Consider the following 12352-nt stretch of genomic DNA (forward strand, 5'->3'; position numbering starts at 1 on the left):
TCATATAGCAGAAGATGGCCACCGGAGGGCTATTAGGGGGCCCACAGGGCAGGGGGGCGCGCCCTAGGGGACGCCCCAACCCTCGTGGACAGGGTGTGGGCCCCCTTACGCTGATTCTTTCGCCAATATTTTTTATTAATTCCAAAAATGACTTTCATGGAGTTTCAGGACTTTTGGAGCTGTGCAAAATAGGTCTCTAATATTTGCTCCTTTTCCAGCCCAGAATCACAGCTGTCGGCATTCTCCCTCTTCATGTAAACCTTGTAAAATAAGAGAGGATAGGCATAAGTATTGTGATGTATCATGTAGTAACAGCCCATAATGCAATGAATATCAATATAAAAGCATGATGCAAAATGGACGTATCAACTCCCCCAAGCTTAGACCTCGCTTGTCCTCAAGCGGAAGCCGATATCAAAAAATATGTCCACATGTTTAGAGATAAAGGTGTCGATAAAATAAAATACAAACATGAGGGCATCATGATCATTCTTATAATAACAACATATATATATTTCGTCGTATGATTTCTTATGCTCAATTAACAATCTATTCAACATGTCAAGTATGAATCATAAACTTCATTCAAAACTAACAAACTATAATCTTTGTCATTGAAGCAATTGCAATTTATCATAACATCAGAAAGAGTCAATAAGAGCTTTTCAGCAAGTCCACATACTCAACTATCATTTAGTCTTTCATAATTGCTAACACTCACGCAATACTTATGGATATGAAGTTTTAAATCGGACACAGAGAAAGATAGGGGCTTATAGTGTTGCCTCCCAACCTTTTATCTCAAGAGTAATGTCAACAATTATAGTTCATGCTAACTTACATCCAATTGGATATATATCAGGATCTCTCCAACACAAGGTGCTTGAAAAAGGATAAAATATAAAAGGGAAAGGTGAAGATCACCATGACTCCTGCATAATGTATAAGACAAAAATAGAAGATAGGCCCTTCGTAAAGGGAAGCAGAGGTTGTCATGTGCTTTTATGGTTGGGTGCACGAAATCTTAATGCAAAAGAACGTCACTTTATATTCCCACTTGTGATAAAGACCTTTATTATGCAGTCTGTCTCTTTTATTACTTCCATATCACAAGATCGTATAAAGCTTATTTTCTCCACACTAATAAGTCATACATATTTAGAGAGCAATTTTTATTGCATACAACATGACAACTTACTTGAAGGATCTTACTCAATCCATAGGTAGATATGGTGGACTCTCATGGCAAAACTGGTTTAAGGGTATTTCGGAAGCACAAGTAATTTCTACTTGGTGCAATGAATTTGGCTAGCATGAGAGGGAAAGGCAAGCTCAACATGTTGGATGATCCATGACAAATACTTTATTTCGGATATAAGAAAACATAAACCATTACGTTGTCTTCCTTGTCCAACGTCAACTCTTTAGCATGTCATATTTTAATGAGTGCTCACAATCATAAAAGATGTCCAAGATAGTATATTTGTATGTGAGAACCTCTCTTTCTTTATTACTTCCTATTAATTGCAACCATGAACAAAACTATGTTTGCCAACTCTCAACAACTTTTATTCATCATACTCTTTATGTGTGAAGCCATTACTCTCCATAAGATCAGTATGATCTCTTTATTTCTTTTTATTATTCCTTTTTCTTTTTATTCCCTCAAGATCATAACATAACAGCAAAGCCCTTTGACTCAACACTAATCTTTATTATATATAGCTCACGGACTCGATTACATAGAAGGATCATAAGGCAAAACTCAAAACTAAATCATACCAAAACTTTATTCTACTAGATCAAGATATTACTAAAAGGATTGAACTAAGTAAAACTGTAAAGATAGGAGTGTGATGGTGATATGATACCGGGGCACCTCCCCCAAGCTTGGCAGTTGCCAAGGGGAGTGCCCATACCCATGTGATTATGTCTCCCTTGCTAGTGAAGAGGGTGGTGATGGATAGTCGCACATCGAGCGTAGGAGCTCTTCCAACTTGCGGATAATGCCCTTGAGTGCGATGATATGATCCTTCAACAAAATATTTTTCACGTGTGAGATACTTGTTCTGTATGCGAGCTAACTCAATCATCTTGAAAGCTTCAATCTCAGTTGGGGTAAAGAGGTCAGGAAGAGGTTGGATGTCTTCTTCTCCCGCCGGAGCTTGATCCTCCGTAACCTTCTTGATCCTACCCTCCTTGTTGATCTCCCCGGGTTCTTCTCTCTTCAGCTCCATCTTCATCAGCCAAGCATCATTTCCTTCATTGTTGGAGGAGGGTGATGACATGATGCCTGGCCTTGACAAATCTGACAGAAAACAGCGCGAAACAAAGACAGAGGATATTTGCGTGACACGGTGGTCAAAACCTTCGGGAGGTTATATAATGAATTTTTACCGACCAAAAGAAGTATCGTGCAAGAAAACGGAGTCCGGAGAGCACACGAGGTGCCCACGAGGCAGGGGGCGTGCCCAGGGGGGTAGGGCGCGTCCTCCACCCTCGTGGATGCCTTGTGTCCTTCCCGGACTACTTCTTATTTTCATATTTTCTTAAATATTCCAAAACAGAGAAATACTGCTGTTAGAATTGATTTGGAGTCGGTTTACTTACCGTTCCACGTACCTATTCCTTTTCGGAGTCTGGAACGTTCTGGAAAGTGTCCCTTATGTATTCCTCCGGGGTTACGTTTCAATATCATTAGTTTTAACATTTATTGGGTTACCAGAGATATAACGTTTGATTCTTTGACCGTTCACCACCTTCTGATTTGTGCCTTCGAAGTTGTTGATTTTTATGGCACCGGAACGATAGACTTCCTCGATAACGTAAGGGCCTTCCCATTTAGAGAGAAGTTTTCCTGCAAAAAATCTTAAATGAGAGTTGAAGAGCAACACATAGTCACCTACATTAAACTCACGCTTTTGTATCATTTTGTCATGCCATCTTTTAACTTTTTCCTTAAACAGTTTGGCATTTTCATAAGCTTGGGTTCTCCATTCATCAAGTGAGCTAATGTCAAATAACTTCTTCTCACCGGCAAGTTTGAAATCATAATTGAGCTCCTTAATAGCCCAATATGCCTTATGTTCTAGTTCAAGAGGTAAATGACATGCTTTTCCGTAAACCATTTTATATGGAGATATACCCATAGGATTTTTATATGCAGTTCTGTAAGCCCATAATGCATCATCAAGTTTCTTGGACCAATTCTTTCTAGATCTGTTAACAGTCTTTTGCAAAATTAATTTAAGCTCTCTGTTACTCATCTCTACTTGGCCACTAGACTGTGGGTCATAAGGAGATGCAATTCTATGATTAACATCATACTTCGCAAGCATTTTACGAAAAGCACCATGAATAAAATGTGAACCACCATCAGTCATTAAGTATCTAGGGACTCCAAACCTCAGGAAAATAACTTCTTTAAGCATCTTAATAGAGGTGTTATGATCAGCACTACTAGTTGGAATAGCTTCTACCCACTTAGTAACGTAATCAACAGCAACTAAAATATGTGTATACCCATTAGAGGCAGGAAAAGGTCCCATATAATCAAAGCCCCAAACATCAAATGGCTCAATAACAAGAGAATAGTTCATAGGCATTTCTTGATGTCTACTAATGTTACCAATTCTTTGACATTCATCACAAGACAAGACAAACTTACGAGCATCCTTGAAGAGGGTAGGCCAATAAAAACCATATTACAATACCTTATGTGCAGTTCTATCTCCAGCGTGGTGTCCTCCATATGCCTTGGAGTGATACTTGCGTAGGATCTGTCCTTGTTCATGCTTAGGTACACAACGTCTAATAACACCATCTACTCCTTCTTTATAAAGGTGTGGGTCATCCCAGAAGTAATGTCTTAAATCATAGAAAACCTTTTTCTTTTGTTGGTATGTAAAACTAGGTGGTATGAATTTAGCAACAATGTAATTAGCATAATCAGCATACCATGGAGTAGTACGAGAAGCATTTATGACAGCTAATTGTTCATCAGGAAAGCTATCATCAATAGGTAGTGGGTCATCAAGAATATTCTCTAACCTAGACAAGTTGTCTGCAGTGGGGTTCTCAACTCCCTTTCTATCAATAATATGTAAATCAAATTCTTGTAGCAAAAGAACCCATTTAATAAGTCTAGGTTTAGCATCTTTCTTTTCCATAAGATATTTAATAGCAGCATTATCAGTGTGAATAGTTACTTTAGAATCAACAATATAAGGTCTGAACTTATCACAAGCAAATACAACTGCTAAAAATTCTTTTTCAGTAGTAGCATAATTTCTCTGGGCAATGTCTAGAGTTTTACTAGCATATTGAATAACATTTAGTTTCTTATCAACTCTTTGTCCTAGAATAGCACCTACAGTATAATCACTAGCATCACACATAATTTCAAAGGGTAAATTCCAATCAGGTGGTTGAACAATAGGTGCAGAAATCAAAGCTTTCTTAAATATTTCAGATGCTTCCACACAATCATCATCAAAGACAAAAGGAATATCTTTTTGTAATAGATTAGTCAGAGGCCTAGAAATTTTAGAAAAGTCCTTAATGAACCTCCTATAAAAACCGACATGACCAAGGAAACTTCTTATACCTTTGATGTCCTTGGGACACGGCATCTTTTCAATTGCATCAACTTTAGCTTTATCAACTTCAATACCTCTTTCAGAAATTTTATGTCCCAAGACAATGCCTTCATTAACCATAAAGTGGCACTTCTCCCAATTCAAAACAAGACTAGTATCTTCGCATCTCTGCAAAACTCGTTCAAGGTTGCTCAAGCAATCATCAAAAGAGGATCCATAAACGGAGAAATCATCCATGAATACCTCACAAATATTTTCACAAAAGTCAGAGAATAAATCCATCATGCATCTTTGAAAAGTAGCAGGTTCATTACATAAACTAAAAGGCATACGTCTATAAGCAAAAGTACCGAAAGGGCAAGTAAAAGTAGTCTTTTCTTGATCCTCCGCTGACACGGGTATTTGAGAGAAACCAGAGTAACCATCTGGAAAGCAAAAAATGTGTATGTTTGGATAGTCTTTCTAGCATTTGACCAATAAAAATTAAAGGGTAATGATATTTTTAGTAGCTTTATTTAATCTAAGGAAACTAATTACCATCCTATAACTTGTAATAATTCTTTGCGGGATCAATTCATCTTTATCATTAGGAACAACAGTAATACCTCCTTTCTTAATGACACAATGGACAGGACTTACACACTGACTATCAGCAACGGGATAAATTATACCTGCCTCAAGGAGTTTTAGTATGTCCTTTCTTACCAATTCCTTAATCTTAGGATTTAACCGTCGTTGGTGATCAATAACTGGTTTGGCGTCTTCTTCCAATTTTATTTTGTGTTGGCATAGAGTGGGACTAATGACCTTAAGATCATCAAGAGTACATCCAATAGCAGCACGGTGCTTCTTCGGATTTTTCAATAATCTTTCATCTTCCTGCTCTGAAAGGTTAGCACTAATAATAACAGGATATATCTTCTTTTCATCGAGATAAGCATATTTAAGAGTATCAGGTAATGGTTTAAGCTCAAACACGGGATCACCCTTGGGTGGTGGAGGATCCCCTAGGATGTCAACAGGTAAGTTGTGTTTCAAAATAGGACCCTGTTTAAAGAATACTTCATCTATCTCCCTTCTTTCATTCATAAACATATCATTTTCATGGTCTAGCAAATATTGTTCTAAAGGGTCAGTAGGAGGCACGGCAATAGAAGCAATACCAATAATTTCATCCTTACTAGGCAATTCTTTATCATGGGGTTGTCTATGAAATTTAGCAAAATTAAACTCATGAGTCATATCATCCAAACCAATTGTAACGATATCCTTTTCGCAATCAATCATATCATTAATAGTATTCAAGAAGGGTCTACCAAATATAATGGGACAAAAGTCATCTTGTGGGGAACCAAGAACAAGAAAATTAGCAGGATAATTAACTTTCCCACACAAGACTTCAACATCTCTAACAATCCCCATTGGTGAAATAGTATCTCTATTGGCAAGCTTAATTGTCACATCGATTCCTTATACTTCAGCAGGTGCAATATCATGCATAATTTCTTTATATAAGTAATAAGGTATTGCACTGGCACTAGCACCCATATCACATAAGCCATGATAACAATGATATCCTATTTTAACAGAAATAACAGGCATGCCTACAACGGGTCTATGTTTCTTAGCATCGGGTCTAGCAATTCTAGCAGCTGCATCACAGAAATAAATAACATGCCTATCAATAATATCAGCCAAGAGATCTTTAACCATAGCAATACTAGGTTCAACTTTAATTTTCTCAGGTGGTGTATATGTTCCAGTATTACTCTTACGAACCACAGTTGAAGTTTTAGCATGATCCTTTATCCTAACAGGGAAAGGTGGTTTTTCAATGTAAGTGGAAGGAACAATAGGATCATTATAAGTGATAGTCTTTTCTTCAACTGTAATAGGTGCAACTACTTTTACTTCAGTGGGAGGATTATATTTAAACCACTTCTCCTTAGGGAGATCAACATGAGTAGCAAATTATTCACAGAAAGAAGCTACTATCTCGGAGTCAAGTCCATATTTAGTGCTAATTCATGGAAAACATTGGTATCCATAAAAGATTTAACACAATCAAACTTAGGTGTCGTACCTGACTCCTTACCATCGTCGAAATCCCAATCTTCAGAGTTGCGTTTAATTCTTTCCAATAAATCCCACTTGAATTCAATAGTCTTCATCATAAAAGACCCAACATAAGAAGTATCGAGCATGGAGCGATTGTTGAGAGAAAGACGAGCATAATTTTTTTGAATAATCATTTCTCTTGAGAGCCCATGATTGGGGCATGAATATAACATTGACTTAAGCCTCCCCCAAGCTTGAGCAATGCTTTCTCCTTCGCGAGGCCAAAAATTATATATATAATTACGATCACAATGAACAAGATGCATAGGATAAAACTTTTGGTGAAATTCCAATTTCAATCATTTATAGTCCCAAGATCCCATATCATCACATAGCCTATACCCTGTCAACGCGTCTCCCTTCAAAGATAAAGGGAAAACCTTCTTCTTAATAACATCCTCAGGCATACCTGCAAGCTTAAATAATCCACAAACTTCATCCACATAGATTAGGTGCAAGTCGGGATGTAATGTTCCATCTCCTGTAAAAGGATTACCTAGTAGTTTCTCTACCATACCCGAAGGAATTTCAAAATAAACATTTTCAGTAGGTTCAGTAGGTTGAGGAGCAACTCTTTGCTCTACTGGTCGGGGTGAAGATAACCCGAACAAGCCCGTCAAAGGATTAGTTTCCATAGTAACAAGTGACAGTAAATTTCAGCAAACTATATAAATGTTTCCTTACCAAGTTCCACTTACCAAAGGCGCTTCACTCCCCAGCAACGGCGCGAGAAAAGAGTCTTGATGACCCACAAGTGTAGGGGATCTATCGTAGTTCTTTCGGTAAGTAAGAGTGTCGAACCCAACGAGGAGTAGAAGGAAATGACAAGCGGTTTTCAGTAAGGTATTCTTTGCAAGCACTCAAATTATAGGTAACAGATAGTTTTGTGATAAGATAATTTGTAACGGGTAACAAGCAATAAAGGTAAATAAGGTGCAGCAAGATGGCCCAATCCTTTTTTTAGCAAAGGACAAGCCTGGACAAGTTCTTATATGAGAAAAGCACTCCCGAGGACACATGGGAATTATCGTCAAGCTAGTTTTCATCACGTTCATATGATTCGCGTTCGTTACTTTAATAATTTGGTATGTGGGTGGACCGGTGCTTGGGTACTGCCCTTTCTTGGACAAGCATCCCACTTATGATTAACCCCTATTGCAAGAATCCGCACCTACAAAAGAAGTATTAAGGTAAACCTAACCATAGCATGAAACATATGGATCCAAATCAGCCCCTTATGAAGCAACGCATAAACTATGGTTTAAGCTTCTGTCACTCTAGCAACCCATCATCTACTTATTACTTCCCAATGCCTTCCTCTAGTCCCAAACAATGATGAAGTGTCATGTAGTCGACGTTCACATAACACCACTAGAGGAGAGACAAGATACATCTCATCAAAATATCGAACGAATACCAAATTCACATGACTACTTATAGCAGGACTTCTCCCATGTCCTCAGGAACAAACGTAACTACTCACAAAGCATATTGATGTTCAAAATCAGAGGGGTATTGATATGCATTAAGGATCTGAACACATGATCTTCCACCAAATAAACCAACTAGCATCAACTACAGGGAGTGATCAACACTACTAGCAACCCACAGGTACTAATCTGAGGTTTTAGTACCAAGATTGGATACAAGAGATGAACTAGGGTTTGAGAGGAGATGGTGCTGGTGAAGATGTTGATGGAGATTGCCCCCCTCCCGATGAGAGGATCGTTGGTGATGACGATGGTGATGATTTCCCCCTCCCAGAGGGAAGTTTCCCCGGCAGAATAGCTCCGCCGGAGCCCTAGATTGGTTCCGCCAAGGTTCCACCTCGTGGCGGCAGAGTTTCGTTCCATAAGCTTGCTTATGATTTTTTTTAGGGTAAAAGACTTCATATAGCAGAAGATGGGCACCGGAGGGCTGTCAGGGGGCCCACGAGGCAGGGGGCGCCCCCCACCCTCGTGGACAGGGTGTGGGCCCCGTGACGCTGATTCTTTCGCCAGTATTTTTTATTAATTCCAAAAATGACTTTCGTGGAGTTTCAGGACTTGGAGCTGTGCAGAATAGGTCTCTAATATTTGCTCCTTTTCCAGCCCAGAATCACAGTTGCCGGCATTCTCCCTCTTCATGTAAACCTTGTAAAATAAGAGAGAATAGGCATAAGTATTGTGATATATCATGTAGTAACAACCCATAATGCAATAAATATCAATATAAAAGCATGATGCAAAATGGACGTATCAGTATCTACACATATTAACTCTCGTCTTTCTTCTTTTTTCTAGCCCTCTGGATTGAGCACAACTTTGGTAAAGAGACGAGGCCCGAAGAAAAAGTTGTGCTCAGATGAAAGGTTCATGATCACAGCAACCGCGCGCCATGGCCAACCGATTGAACCCCTTCGGGCCAAGGAAGCATTTTCTGCTGAGTGCGGGGTTCTTGTTAGGGACATGATCCCGATCAGCATCGAGCTATGGAATCGGCCTAAGAAGGAAGAGCTTCAAGTTTCTTTTGTCGAAGATAGACAGAAAGAGGATCTTTGGAAAGCGCTGAAGGTAAATTTCACCCTACCGGAAGAGGAGGATCCGGAGAATCCAGATATAGAGCCATTGATCAAGTCTTGTGCTCTCAAGAAGATGGCAGATCTATTCAGGAGGTGGAAGAATGACCTGAAAGCAAAGTTTGTCGACAAAGAAAAGACACCAGAATTCATCGGCCGGTATGAAAAGCTCAGAGATCAATGGGACGCATTTGTGGCCAACAAGACATCAGAGAGGAGTAAGAAGATGTCAACGACAAACAGGATAAATGCTACGAAGAAGGAGCATCACCATCGCACGGGGTCAGGTGGCTACCTCAAAGCCCGGCCGCTGTGGGCCAAGGCTGAGAATGACCTGCTTGATAAAGGGGTCGAACCAGAGACATTGAACTGGCCAGACCGTTCAAGGACTTGGTTCTTCGGGGTTGGCGGAACCTTGGACCCTGTAACAGGGAAGTGCATTTGGACGAGCGAGCAACTGCGAATACCCGTCACGAAGCTTCAGGACTATATTGCCACAGCGCGGGAAGGGACGTTCGTTCCAGACAGAAAGAAAGACGAGCTCACAATGGCCCTAGGGAATCCTGAGCACCCTGGACGGACACGAGGCACGCCAAGCTCCATTTCGTGGAAGGCTGGGTTTCCGGATGCAGGCGGTTACAAATGCCAAGAGAGGACGAGGAAAGTAGAGCAGAGCGAACTGCAGGAGCTGCACGCAAGGTATGGAAGCTAGAGGAATGAGAAGTAGCTCGAAGCAAGCGACCTGCTGAAGCTACCCCGCCATCTCAGTGGAGAAGCAGCGTGGCTTCCACCGAGCTACTTCAGCTGGAGCCTGTCTTCACGGCTCCTGCTAGCTACCCCATGGATGCTATCATGGAGTCTCAACATTGCCACCTTATGACGCAACGGCAGAACTACAAAGTCAAGGCGGCTGTTGGCTCTGTTCGACCTCCTGAACCCGGTGTAACTTTTCAATGTCGTCCAATTCCAAAAGGATATGCTAGCGTGATGGTGGATGAAATAATGGAGGGATTTGAGGAGCTCGTGCTTGACCACCCTACCGGTGAAGGGGAAACTCGGCTGGGTTCTACTCTGAAAACTCCATACCTATGGAGGAAGGATCTCATAAACCTTCCGAACTGGACGCCTTCGCCTCCTCCTCCTCCTCCACCGAGTCAGGGCACTCCGCCTCCTCCTCCGCCTGCTCCTACGGCAAGTGATCAGGGCACTCCGCCTCCTTCTCCGGCGTGTGGCGGCACTCCGCCTCCTTCTCCGCCTGCGCTGGCGTGCTCGACCAGCCAGCCTCCTCCTTCCCCGCCTCGTCAGCAAGGGCGGAAGAGACCCGCCGCTGCTCCGGCTGATCCGGCATGTCGTAGTACTTCTCCTCCACCTTGTAAGCAACAAAAGAAGACAGCCGCAGCCGCTCGGCCTGCTCCGGCGTCTAGCAGTACAGCCAGAGGTGGGAGGTAATACAGATTCGGTCCATCTCTCAAGACTCCAGAGAAGTTACCATACGAGATGACCGAACAGGAAAACGCGGACATCTATCAAGCCCAAGTGAAGGACTACTTCGAAACGCAAAGAGCTAAGAAACATCCACCTCCGGAGGAGAAGATAGATCCGATGAAAGCGAAGCGCACTTTGGATGCCCTACAGCGACCACCATCGTCTCCGCCACAAACCAACTATGAGCGCATTATTGAAAGGGCATATAAGGAAGCGAAGCGGTCGGGAAGTACTTGCAGTGACAAAAGGTTACAAGAACGAAGAAGTGGGAAAAAATTCCCCAGCTCGGCGGACAAGCGAACCAATCATGGCCCCCACTCAAGGTGTCTAGTGATATCGTCGCTAATCATCCGGGGATCTTGCCCGGTACCAATCCTGCAGATTGCATGCACGACGACGGCGCACATTTTTATATAATGGAGGTGGACAAATTCAAATACGAGTACGGAAAGCCTCTCGTCAAAGATGGAACTACTCTAACAACGATGATGCAAAGATTCCATGATTGGTACATGGAAACCTGCAGAAAGTCTCGGAAGAAAATCGATACTTTGACGCTGAAAGTTAAAGAGGATCAGCACGACCTCATTGGAATTGAGCACTTGTGTGTTCCATTTAAGGAGTTCTTCCAGTTTTTCAATCAAAAGGCCCTCGATAAATTAACGGTCACTTGCTACTGTCTGTAAGTACTACTTCTGTCATTAAGTCTCTATATATAGCTCGGCTCTTTCATTGCATGTATATATAATTATCCTCACTGTATTATGCAGATTGAAAATCGTCGAATGTAGAAAAGCTGAAATGTATGATATTGGGTTCATTAACAAAAAACTCATAGATGAATATACGGTTACATTTCATGCCAAAGAAACCGAGGACAACTTGCTACGATCATTGGTAATAAATCAAAACAAAGATACAATACTCTTTCCTTACAACTTCAAGTGAGTGTTACTATCTTGTGCATATTCTGTTTTCCTTAATTATTACTCGAGGTTATAGTAATTAATGTAATTGATGAGTTATGCATGCATGCGCAGGTGCCACTATATTCTCCTGGAGATTAAGCTTGAGCAGGGACTAGTAAACGTCTTAGACTCGAGATGAAAAGATCTGGAGGACTATGCAGACATGTCTAAAATGCTCGACAAGTAAGTTGAATCGATCATTAGCGCACCATATCGGCAACTTTGTTCATTTCATGATATCAAGTGATTGTTTTTCTTTGTCTCGCAGGGTTTGGAAAGTATTTGCCGCACAAGTTCCGGACTGCCGCGGGATCTGCGATGTAAATACCCGAAAGTAAATACTACTAGCTAGCTAGTTTCGCGCATCTCCTGTTGATTATAGCTACTTTCATCAATGCCATTTATAATGCTTCATTATCAGTTTGATTGACCTCTATTTCTCGTAAAGTGCTTGTGGCAGGAAGCCGGGAATAATTACTGTGGATACTACGTCTGCGAGTTCATCTACAACGCGTCGGCCAAGAATAGGCGGGGCTACTCTAAAAGACAATATGAAGTGCGTAAGCAAAAATATTCACAAGTTTATTTTATTACCATCATTTATGTTGAGTTTCATTCATATATAT

The sequence above is a fragment of the Triticum aestivum genome, chromosome 7B (genome assembly GCF_018294505.1).
Source record: "Triticum aestivum cultivar Chinese Spring chromosome 7B, IWGSC CS RefSeq v2.1, whole genome shotgun sequence".
Lineage (NCBI taxonomy): Eukaryota > Viridiplantae > Streptophyta > Magnoliopsida > Poales > Poaceae > Triticum > Triticum aestivum.